Genomic DNA, 12,928 nt, shown 5'->3' with positions numbered 1-12,928 from the left:
TTATTATCATTAACCCCATATATCCAATAAAGGATCACATAAGCATGGACTGGCCTTAAATGTTAACAATTTACAATAAGGTCTCATTTAGTAACATTAGTTTGTGCATTAGCCATTGAACTAACAATGAGCGATGTGTTTTTTTATAGCATTTATTAATCTTTGTTTATGTTATATACCGTTGTTCATTGTTTGCCATTAGTGCATTAAGTAATGTTAGCAGATGCAATCTTTGATATTAAAAATGTATTGGTAACACTTTAATGTTAACAAATGAAACACTGTAACTACACTAGTTAACATGAACTAACAATGAGCAACACTGCAGCATTTATTAATCATAAATATTGTAAACTCAACATATACTAATGTTGAGGATCGAATGTTTGTTCCTAGAACAAACATTGTTTTCATAATGGATATTGATGTGATCTGAATCGATGTACTAAATATGTACATCAAGAGATAAGCTGAACAAGTCAACTCAAGTAGTTACAGTCACACACTCACAGTAGAGTTCACTATGGCAGTGTTTCCTGTGTCACCTTCGGTCAACAGCGTCATTAATTAACTTAGTCAGTTTTTCCACACTATAGCCAAGCCGGAAAAAAATGCTTCACTGATCTTTCCTGTGGGGAGTGTGGCTCTCCCTTCCTGGACGTTGTTCCCAAACCCAGTGATTTCCCATTCTTTACAACTCATACAACCCACATACAAAATTACTGTATTCTTTTTTAATGGGTAAACAAAAGCCCACTTGGATGTAATTTGAACTTCATATTCTTATAATAGTGGATTCATAAACCCTTGTTACACAGTAACATCCTAAATTCAAAGCACCGACCGAATACAAACACACAAGCATGCTACTTCAATCTGCCACACGCTGACCTCTGCATATCTGAGCCAGAGAGGGAGAGGGAGCAATGGGCCAGTGATTATTTTGATTTTTGAGCCTGGTCAGAGGATGGATTTTGTTATCTGACTAATGTCAGTCAAACACCCACCCACACAGACCACCAGATCAGAGCCAAGAACCTTCTGCCAATTCACAGCATAACGCCAGTGCGCGTCTTCAGCTAAACAATAACAAATCACTTAAATCAACTCAGTTCAATTAAGTTCTAAATTACTTCAAACCAGACCTCTGAAAATATATATATATATTTATAATTTTATAGATTTTTAACATTTTTAGAATTTTCAATTTGTTCCACCCATACCTACTGCACAGGAAATTAATACAGAAAATAAAATTTTCAAAAAAAAAAAAAAAAAAAGTGCAGGTATCATAAAAGCAGTCAACATGATTTTATATATATATATATATATATATATATATATATATATATATATATATATATATATTAGTAAAAACAAAGTTTTAAATAAAGTTAAGACATGATGGCCCAGTTTCACAGACAGAGCTTAGATTAAGACAGGATTAGGCCTTAGTTCAATTAGGGCATTTAAGTAGCTTCCACCAGACCGCGATTCCGTATTCTTCAATCATTTGTGTCTATAAAGCATTTACATTTCCATTTTTTTAAGAAAATAACCGATTGTTTCTCTAGATAAGACCCTTATTCCTCATCTGGGATCATTTAAAGCCCCTTGAAGCTGCACTGAAACTGTAATTTTGACCTTTAACCGATTGGGGCCAATTGAAGTCCACTATAAGGACATGGGGGTGAATAAATTATCAGGAATTTTTTATTAGAAAGTGGACTTTAACGAATGAAAAATGCTGCAAGTAAGTTCTATTACCTGTTCGTGGTCAGTCAATAGCCGCATGTGGTGTCCAAGTTTGTAAATAAAGACTAAATGACAGCTTCTGATATATTTGTTTAGCGATTTATTTCATTCATCATCTCCCTCTCGCTGGTGTAACTTTGTATTGTGTGACATTATGTTTAGTTCTACTTCTGTAGTTATTTTGGTGAAAGTAACTCAAAAGTAATACAGGAGTAATGTAACGCATTACAATTCTGAGACATTGTAAGGTAAAGAATTACTTATAAATAACAGTAACAAGTAATCTATATTGTATTACAGTTTGGAAGTAACTTGCAAAACAGTGGAAATAAACATTACTGGTGTGCATCTTGAAACAAAACAATGGCTCCGATTGACATTTTAAAGTATGTCAGTGCAAATGCACATGTATTTATATATTAAGCCTTGTCTGTGAAACCACGGGTAAGTCTGATAACAACTAATAAGCATTTTTTAAAAATCTGCTTTGTATTCTAAAGGAGCATAAGACACAGTAAACTGACTGTGAGACACTATAATCCTGTCTGTCTTTTGCTCCTAAAGCCTCTTAGTCTAGACTGACTCCTCTCAACCGAGTGAGAGAAAACCAGACTCAACCCTGATAAATAACAAACTCTCCCCCTCAAGCAAATTATGAAGATAAATGTTTTCTTATAAAATATGTATGATTAAATTTGAGAAAAATGGACATTGGTACACCAATTGTTGAAGTGATCATTTCAAGTATGCAGCTACATTTTTCACACAAAAACCTTGCTATATTAGTCATTATTTTCTCACATCCCACCCAAATGATTTCCTTTCCCAGAGAGGAGAGGAGAGGAGAGGAGAGGAGAGGAGAGGAGAGGAGAGGAGAGGAGAGGAGAGGAGAGGAGAGGAGAGGAGAGGAGAGGAGAGGAGAGGAGAGGAGAGGAGAGGAGAGGAGAGGAGAGGAGTCCTGTGTGAACAGAGCCTTGTTCTGGCTTGTTGAATGAGTATTGAAGTGTAATACCCTTCATTTCAGCTAGAGCTCTAGTTAGAGCTGGGTTAGTCTCAGAGCAATGGAACAGCAGGAAGAACACACGATTTGGCTGTTAATGTGTGTCAGGAGAGCACTGTGTCTCTCAAATCCTTCCAGAGCTGAGAGACTAGGATAGAGAGAGGCAGAGAACCAAGAAACAAATAAAGAAGGGTTTTTATTGCTGAGTCTTTTAATATTAAAGGGATAGTTCATCCAAAAATGAAAACTCTGTCATCATTTACTCACCTTAATGTTTTTACAAACCTGTACAACATTTTCTTTTATGTAATACAGAAGGAAAAGTTCTGAAAATAATGTATGTATCTTTTTTCTATGCAGTTACAATGAACAGGAACTGAAACAGTCAAGCTTCCAAAGGACACTATAAAGATATCATAAAAGTTGTCTATATGAAAGCCATATGATAGTTATTTGTCACTGTTCACTGAAAATCAGATGACGTCGCTCTACCTCTCCTCGACAACTGAGAAAAGTAGCAATCTCCAATTCATGAACAAATTATTCTTTTGTGTCTGATCTTCAATGAACCTATTGATCGATTCACAAAACAGACTGAACAAGGGCATTTCTAGCCTTTTATCAGTACTGTGTGTAAAAGAGCTGCTTCATCACTGGCAAATGATAGAAGACATTTGCGACTTCTGTTCTAAATACTGCATCCACCCTCAGTGCTGGTTTTCTTTTCTGTATTATAAAATATCCTGTTAATATTATTCTGTGAGAAACCGATCTATATGATTCAGTACAAGAGTGAACAGTTTGAACGAATAATACTGAATCACCTTTTTGTAAAACCGTTTGACCGATTGATTAATCTGGCATCATTAGTTCTAAACAACTGATAGAAAACACATGACATGACTGTTGAAATATTATCAGGGGAAATTATTTTTTACAGGATTTTTCAGCAATATTTTACTAAGGCATGTTATTACGCAATGATATTACGCAGCGGCTGCAAGCCCCTGTTTGCACGGGGAGCATGCCTTGCAACCATGGAGATATTTGTGAGAGAAGCTGCGTAATATCATTGCACCTGCTGCACCCATGGTACAGCAGCAAAGTTCCTTGATTATTACGCCTGAATGCGAGTATAGTTCCTAGCCATATTGGCCAAGAAAAATCGCAACTTTTCATTTTCTGTCAGTCTTAGTACACAATGTAACTACAGAAGAGTCAAGTTTTAAATAGGAAATATATCGAAACTCTTTGGTCAATTCAGATGCAATGAACTATGCTAAGCTATGCTAAAAGTGGTACCGCCAGACCTGGAGATTGGCTGAATGGATTCGAAAACGGTAAAACTCAACTGTTTTACTCTAGGGGAGATGGAAAATGAGCCTAATTAAAAAAAAAAAAAATGGAGTGATCCTTTAAAGGATTTGTTCACTTTCAAATTAAAATTTCCTTATAATTTAATCACCCCCATGTCATCCAAGATGTTTATGTCTTTCTTTCTTCAGTCAAAAAGAAATTAAGGTTTTTGATGAAAACATTCCAGGATTTTTCTCCATATAGTGGACTTCAATGGAGCCCAAACGGTTGAAGGTCAAAATTACAGTTTACAGCAATCCCAGATGAGGAATAAGGGTCTTATCTAGAGAAACCATCGCTCATTTTCTAAAAAAAAAAATAATTAATTTTATACATTTTAACCATAAATGCTCATCTTGAACTAGATTTCTTCTTCTTCTTCTCTATTTGAATTCTGACAGTGTAGACACTTCTAAGTGTATTACTGCCCTCGACAGGTCAAAGTTTGAACTAAATTGTCATATACAATATGCTAGTGCAAGTATATAACAATTAGTTCAAATTTTGACCTGTGGAGGGCAGTAATAAGCCGGGGACACACCTAACGATTAGCTGAAACATTCTAAGACTGAACTGAACACACATACCAATTGTTTCCTTCGACTGGAGCCGATTTATATACTCACACATGGAATTTGAACACCGACTGTAATCGCAGACTGAACGCATCTGGCTCTGACTGGACGCATTTGAGCGCAATCGATCATAAGTATCAATTTACACTCATAATCGGCCTTACAATCGTTAAGTGTGTGCACGGCTTTAGCACTGTCTACACAGTCGGAATTCAAATAGAGAAGAAGAAGAAGAGAGCTAGTTCAAGATGAGCATTTATAGTTAAAAAAAAGTATAGAATTATTTTATTTATTTATTTTTTTTAAATGAGTGATGGTTTCTCTAGATAAGACACTTATTCCTTGTCTGGGATCTTGTAGAATGTTTCGAAGCTGCGCTGAAACTGTAATTTTGACGTTCAACCGTTTGGAGGCCACTAAAGTCCACTATAAGGAGAAAAATCCTGGAATATTTTCATCAAAAACCTTAATTTCTTTTCGACTAAAGAAAGAAAGACATGAACATTTTGGATGACATGGGGGTGAGTAAATTATTAGGAAAATTTTATTTAAAAGTGGACTAATCCTTTAAGGCTTCATTTTTTTCTTTACTAGGATCTTTTCATTAATTTTAAGAGGAAACACCCACCTTTCTAAGAATTTTCTTAGAATTGTGGCCCCTGAATATGGGCCCTGGTTTCAGTGGGAAAGATTGTCAATCAACTAATAATGTAAATTTTGATCCGTTTCTCACACAAATGTACATAATGACTTCAGTATTTGAATACATAGATTCCACTTCTATGGTACTTTTATGATGTTTCTGTTACCTATTTTGAAGCTTGAAAGCACCCAATTTTGCATAAAAACTGCATAAAAGAGTGACTAGCACATTCCTTAGAAATGCCCCTTTTTTCCACAGAAGAAAGGGCCTCAAACAGTTTGAAATGACTTGAAGGTGCTTGATGTAACTCATTTTTTAGCAATTATCCCTGCAATTGATAAAGAGACAGAGACAAAAAATAAAATAAAATCAGTTCTACAGGACTACATTGTTTGTGTACATGCACACAAAAAGATGTCTGTCAGCGCCTATGAGTGGGTATGCACTGCAAATGTCCTTGTTGCTGAGCGCCTGCAAGCAGCACTGAAGTTTCCGTTCTTCCTTTCAGAAACCATTCTGAATATGAATAAAAAATGAGCTGAGAGAGCAAGAGAAAAACAGACTACGAAAGAGAGCGAGAACAAAACAAAGAGCTGGTGAGTCTTGAGAGAGTGGGCGGAAGATAAATTGCAGAAATAGGGTGAACTACGAGACGAACGGAAGAACACATACCAGAAGGGAGAACAAGAAGAAAGGTGCATGCATGAAAATAAAATGACTGCGAGTTCCTTTGAGAGATGTGGCAGGAAGGCATATTCCACTGCAGAAATGTATTAATATATTAGCTGTGAGGAGGCAAACCTCTGATCATGTTCATTTTTTAATCTTACTGATTTAATATACATACATACACACACATCATATATATATATATATATATATGATCAGATCAAAAGTTCAAATCTGATCTAATCACACAGACATTTATGAAGCACACATTAGCCATTTGGACTTATTAGTGATTACATGATCTCTATCCTGAGCTATGTTTATTCAGCAAGTTTATTCAACAGTGGTGAAATGGTAAGATTCCTCTGTTGACAGAATAACTGCTCATCCCAATTGTTCGTACCCATTACGTCCCTAAAAGCCAGACCCCCCACCTGACATGTAGGAATAGCTGTTGACATTCCTAATGTGCCTGACTGCATTGTTTAAGCTCTCCTCTTTGGCAGAAGCAAAGTGCTTGATGATTTGTCCAAAGTAAACGCATTCTACAGAGATATGAGAAATGCCTCATGCCAGCGTAAGCGAAGACTGGCTCATTAGACCACAGACACACTGCCACCACAGAGGTTTACATTTTTTGTAGTCTCAACAGAGTAAATCTAAAATCCTGTTTATAAAACACTGTGTTAATGCTGTTAAACAGAGTGCTACTGACTGTTAGTTGTACATGATGACATGGGATGAAACAATCTCCGACAGCAGGATGAGCTGTGCAGGATGAGTTTATTATATACCTTCATTCTTAATGTAGCCCATATTTATGAATAAGGGCAAATTTGGGGGGCTTAAGCCCTCAACCTAAGGAATAGATGAGCTGTTGTGTTGTTAAATAAATACTTTTATTCAAGCAGAAGCAGAGGCCCAGACGACTCACCTGTTTTATTTTATCGTGAGTCAGGTCTGATCTGCTTGTGAGAGCAGGTGCAGGTAGGTGTTCTCTGTTTCCCTATAGCTGCCCTACCAGTTTACTGTTATTTTTCTTTGCCTTTATTCGTTAATATGTTTTTGTATACATTCTGTGTGAACCATTATGTATTGTTTTCTGATTGTTTTTTTTACTATTATTATGGAAGTAAACAAAGGCATGGATTGACGTCTTGAAAAAAGCTTCAAGTGTCTGTGAGTCATTCATATGTTCAGTCCGTAACCATTGTTTGTTTTATTTAATCTAACGAGCTATAATTTGGTTATGGTCATCAGTGAGCATAAGAGACTTATTTTTAAAAAATAAAAATATTCAAAAAACCTTGTCGACCCCAAACTTTTAAAAGGTAGTATATGTTGAATGAAGTGTATATGTTGTTGAAGTGCGAGAGGTTGCAAGTTCAAATCTTGAACAACTTTTTAAAATAAACCAACCAAAATGACAAGTGTCATATAGTGTCATTAACAGTAGTGTATTTGGTTGCCAGAACTCAAGAATAGACCCTTTTCACATTTCTGGGTTTCTCAGAACCTGAAGTCGGCATAGTTGGTCAATGTTTATAGTGTTGAATGAGAGACTTCATTATAAATAGTTTTTGTGTTTCCATTTGCGCAAATAGCAAAAGAAAAACTCCACAATAGTGTTTTCACAACTTTCAAAAAGAGGAAAAGAAATAGAGATTGATAACGGCAGTCAGAAGAGAGAAAGATGTCCATTTTACCGTTACTCTCATAGCCGCTGTATTAGAAACACCCTCACAGCAACTGTGAGGGTTTTTTTGTAATTTGATGCAATGGTAATATAATACTAAGTATAGTGTTATAAACGCAAATAATTTTTTTAAAAATGAAAATATTAAAAAAAAAACTTTGCAGGATGTACGATATTGATGACAGTTAAAATGCATCATCACAGTCTGTGAAAAGGGTCTATTAGTTCCCCTACAGTTCATGAGTTCAATTGGCCACACTCCACAGGAATTCAGTTATATGAATTAAGTAAAATTTTAATTCATTTTTAATTTTACTTCCTTGCATTCAAATTGCAAATCTGCAACCTCAATTCAAACATTTTCAATTGTAAATGGCACACAAACCTCTTGATTGCATTTTTTGATTTCACTGTAATGATGAGAGATGTGAAACTCTCGTCTGGGACAGCTAGGTATGAATTGGGCTCCACCAATGACTAAAAGGAAAGAAAAAAACTTGTTAGAAACTTTAAAGCTTATTCACGACTTGTAAGCTGAGGATTCATATATCTTACTACAGCCACTGCTTTCAGTAAACCTAAAGAGAGATCACATAATCACAGACCTTTAGGGAGGCAGAGATGAACGAAATGCCCACTACAGGTTTTTGTGACCTACTTTTGACAGTATTTCAAAACAAAAGTAAATCTGTACAAAATCATTATTCATGTCAAGTCAGCAAAACAAGTAAAAGCATTAATGTTTATGTATGCAAATTACTGTAACATTTGTAAAAGCAAAAATGCCCTTAAGGACATTGTTAACAGTTTACATTGTTCAAATCACTCAATGTTTTGTGCTGCCCCCCATTTAAAGCGACCCACAACCTCCCAATAATGCTCATACTCACAGTCTAAATTACAGTCAGTTTACAGAGTTGATTATTTTCAGTGTTTTTGGTTTGGACTGAATCCTGCTCCATTAGCAGGTGATTACTGGGTGTATAATGAATGCATTAATAAAACAAACAGCATATGGGGAAAAAAGACAGAGGAAAGCCTAAAACAGCAGCAGCTGTTTATCTTTCCTGTGCAGTCTCACTGATCATCTCCCTCAGAGTGCATTAGTTACTCCAGAATAGGAATTAATTTCAAGGAATTAAGCATAATATGGTTAAATTCCATGGATCAGGAGTGCTGCGTGTGCATTTACAGTGCAAGCGGATCTTACAGTCCTTCCTGTCTCTTTTATTTCCTTCTATTCCCTCCATTGCATTCTATTGTTACACGTAATGTGTTCCACACTATTCTATTTCATTCCATTATACAGAGTGCCATTCCTAGCCATTGACTTCCATTTATTTTCATTCTGTTCTATTCCATTCCATTGGTGAAAGTTGATCTCACATTGCCGCCATTGTGGCTGGTAATTTCATCCAACATCCTGATTGGATTGAAAGTGGTAATGAACATTGGCAGGATCCCAGAGTGTGGTGGCCCTGTGTACGGCCACCCTCTCAGGTTCACAAACACCCACAAAGGCCGTCCTTTGAGCAGACTGAAGAGTTCACTGTCGAACAAGCACAGGTCGGCCATTCCCAGTGGGTAATTATTGCTTGCTGCAAGTCTACTGACATGGTGAATGTTATCTCAAGACCACTTTTAAGTCCCTATTGTTCTCGTTCTCTCTCCCTTTCAGGAGCGTCTTTCTCAGGGTCCTCTGTGTCTCTCGCACACAATCAGTTCTTCGTTATCCCGGCTCCGGGTCACATTCAGTAACCATTCCAATCTACCCTTCAATGAAGAGACTGAAAAAGAGGTTGAAATGGCTTCCTTACTGCTGTGAAGAATCGATGGTTTATAACTAACTGAATTTGAATTTCATTCATTCACAATGATTCAGACACTGATTAATATCAACCACTAGTTTCTCAAATAACAAAAACAGTATTTCTCCATCTGTTTATGCCGCTTCATATAGACTTCTTTATAAGTACTGTTTCTTTGGAAACATACTTTATTTCCTTCCTATACAGTCCTTGAAAATCTTTGCTGGAAAAATTACACTTTCTCCTCCATTTGCTGAACCACATGAACCATTCAAGATCATTATCAAGTGTTCAAGGCCCCTTGAGACATAAGAAGACTGTGGAAGCTGTCTGCATTAGTCAGGTCTCCATCTTGAAGATCAGACCAACAGACTGACCTTGAATAATAGCCATGACACTATTAGTGCACCATTATAAATCTCTAGCTGTCAGCAGCCAGCCTCTTTATCTTGGTTATGTGCGATAAAGTCAAAAAGCCTATAATTAGCCTGGCCAAGGTCCCATTAATTCAACTTTGAACTTTATGTACCCCTATATAAAGCTTGTTTTGTCTTCTGCAATTCCTTATATTAACTATATTGTGATGTATACCATTACATCCACAAAAATGACTGAGAATGTGATGTTTTGGTCACCCCTAGATCTTTACAGGGTCCAGTTAATACCATTATTAACTTTATGAACCACTATACATACCTCATTTTGTCTTCTGCAAGTCCTTATATTAACTATATTGTGATGTACACTATTATATAAGGACAACAAATTAGATACTTTGCTCATTCTGTCCATCCCTGTCTTTATATGGCCTTCTACTTTTAGTCTCACTCCTAAACTACCACCTCCAGTGTGACAATTCATTCTCTGTTATGATCTAATTCTGCAAGATTCTCAGTCCCCCACAGAGTGCTTTAACATGGTCATTAATCAAACTGACCTAAGATTCATCATCCATGCAATGTAAAAAAAAAAAAACAGTCATAGCTTAGAGCTGTGAAAAGTTGACAAAACAGACACAGAAGTATCTGGAGGACAGCTTTAAAACACCCCCTGCTCACACCTTCACAAGGTCACACACACAAGCCTCTCCAGACTGCACCCCTGTAGTTCATTCCATGTGAAAGTTCTTATGTATCAGTCACAGAGGATTTAAAACATCTGGCCAGACTTTTTATTTTTTTCATGTCATGTTTTGAAACTAAAGCTAATTAAGAAGCAAATAACTAGCCAGACTACCAACTGCTTGATTCATAAAAAGCTATGCATGAGGTATGTGCAAATTATGAAAGCTATAACATTCCGTCATCCCATCATTATTGCAAAAGATTAAACCCCGATGAGTGGTAAGTGATCAGGACCTGACGCACTTACCAAATGGACATTAAACATTAATTTAAGTTTAAATTAATTTAATATGTGACAAGAAACCAATAAGAGCAATGAAAGATTTGAAAGATAAAAGATTTCTATGCAAGAAATTGGTTAGCAGCGACAACTGCCAATTATATATTAATTTAATTAATTTTTATAATTTTACAAAGCTGCATTAGTATAGGAAACCAACATCAAAAGAAAAAAAAAGAAGAAAAAAAAAATTGCTCCGTTCTCTCATATCCCACCACCTGTCCAAAAAGCGATTACTTGAGTATTATTTACTGAAAAAGCCCAGTGTTGCTAATAATCCGGGACTAAGCTGAAAATCTGGCTGAGATGTATACGGCTGCTCTGCAGTCAACCCATTCTTCAGGCTTTCCTTGTAACAGATCAAAAAAGGCTCAATAGATTATCTTTTCTCTATGAATGAAGAGAGATATAGGGGAAATACCATCATAAAGTCTTATTTTCAGCCGTAATTGTTTGTCGATAAGGCTGTCAGAATGTCAGTAGAGCATGTATAGTGTGGTGAATCACGTCGCCATCTATACATAATGGTAAAAAGAGGCATTTTTGCATCACTAGCATCAACTGCAAAAAAACCTGATTGTTTTTGAACAGGTTTCCCAAAAAACTCCTGCTGTCGTACCATTGGTCGACCAAACCGATTGCCCTGCTCCAAAATCACACAATTTGCTGATCCATTTTTGCTATGCTGGGACGGACGGGGTTCTCAAACAAACAAAACAAGCCACAGCGTATACACTTCTTGAGTACATCAACCTACAGATGGTTTACTTAGATTTGTCTCTGCATATTAAGCTGGAATAGGAAAAAGTAATTTACCACTGGAAAAATAACACACTTCTGGAGTTTCACAGCCAGTAACAGTCACAATCAGTAAAGTAAAGTTGTTGAATTTTTAATTTAAAATCCATTTTCTGAGCTGAGCATTAACAACAGATTTAATGCTATGCTGGCATGACTGCAATCCTCCGACAGCCCAGGCATCTTAAATGCAAACATCACTTACTGCGACTCAAGAGTTCAACTCAAAGAGCTTAGTGTGATCTTCCTCAGATAATTTCATCTCGCATTGATGCTGTGCCTCAGCGACTGGTCAAGCAGAGGACAGGGATGATCAAAGAAAGATAATGCGCACAAATCTTTCATACAACTGGAAAAAAACTACCCCACTACCCCTACCTTGAACTTTGATGATACAATAAATGCAATATCTAAAGTTAATATAGCCAACAATTCAAGCTCTGTTCCAAAGTATAATAAAAAAATAAATATAAAGCATTTTTAAAACCAACAGTACAAAGTGTTTTACAAGAATCAAATACAAGCTATAAAATATTGATTTAAACATAGTGAGCATCATATGCACAATCCCAAAGTGAAGGCTATTCCAAAAAGGTAGACAACGTACTTATGGTGCCACCTAAAATACCTAATTTTGGGGCAAATTATAAGGCAGTATTCTTCATGGGTAAAGACAGTTCTAAAATGCATTGCAGCAAGCTTAGAGAAATGTCAATTATACAGTATATAAATGTATATTAAATATACTTGGTTGTAACTTGCTTCACGACCATTAAGGGTGCGTTCACGCTTGTAGTTCGGTTCGTTTGGTTCATTTGGTCCGGACCAAAGAAGAAAAAAAAAACATTTAGTCCTGGTCCGGTTAGCGTTCACATTGGCTATTTTATCACCGAACCAAAAGATACCGAACCTTCAGGCATAGGGATACATTCACAACGTGATTTGTCGGTTTTTATGACGTATTGCCTATTTTGAGACGGAACTCACCGAACATCCAAAACAATGCTGTTTGCTGAGGTAAATGTGCTCGTTGTGTGTGCGTAGCGGTGCGTAGCCTGCACGTGATGGTATTTTGGTCAGCTGGGAACTCGTGAAGAGCTTATAAAATGTGTAAAGTAGTCAAAACAACGGCGGGAATCCACCCTCACACACACAAATGATCTGCTGCGTGGAGACGCGCGTCTGATGCCTGTCATGGGCAAACTCGCGATTATGACAAGAAAA

General features: G+C 36.5%; 1 protein-coding gene across 4 annotated transcripts in view; it reads right to left on the bottom strand.

Moving 5' to 3' along the window:
• wscd2 (WSC domain containing 2) overlaps positions 1-12,928 on the bottom strand; it is a 64,978-nt gene that overhangs the window by 32,939 nt on the left and 19,111 nt on the right. For 2 of the 4 annotated variants that reach the window (XM_067407993.1, XM_067407991.1), the window contains exon 2: positions 8,080-8,171. The exons of the other annotated variants lie outside the window; for them this stretch is intronic. The gene's annotated coding sequence lies outside the window, so the exon portion shown is untranslated. The remainder of the gene's footprint in view (positions 1-8,079; positions 8,172-12,928) is intronic. 4 annotated transcript variants of the gene reach the window in all.

This window comes from Chanodichthys erythropterus, chromosome 13 (assembly GCF_024489055.1).
Source record: "Chanodichthys erythropterus isolate Z2021 chromosome 13, ASM2448905v1, whole genome shotgun sequence".
NCBI classification, from domain to species: Eukaryota; Metazoa; Chordata; class Actinopteri; order Cypriniformes; family Xenocyprididae; genus Chanodichthys; species Chanodichthys erythropterus.
This window is presented reverse-complemented; position numbering and strand designations above follow the sequence as displayed.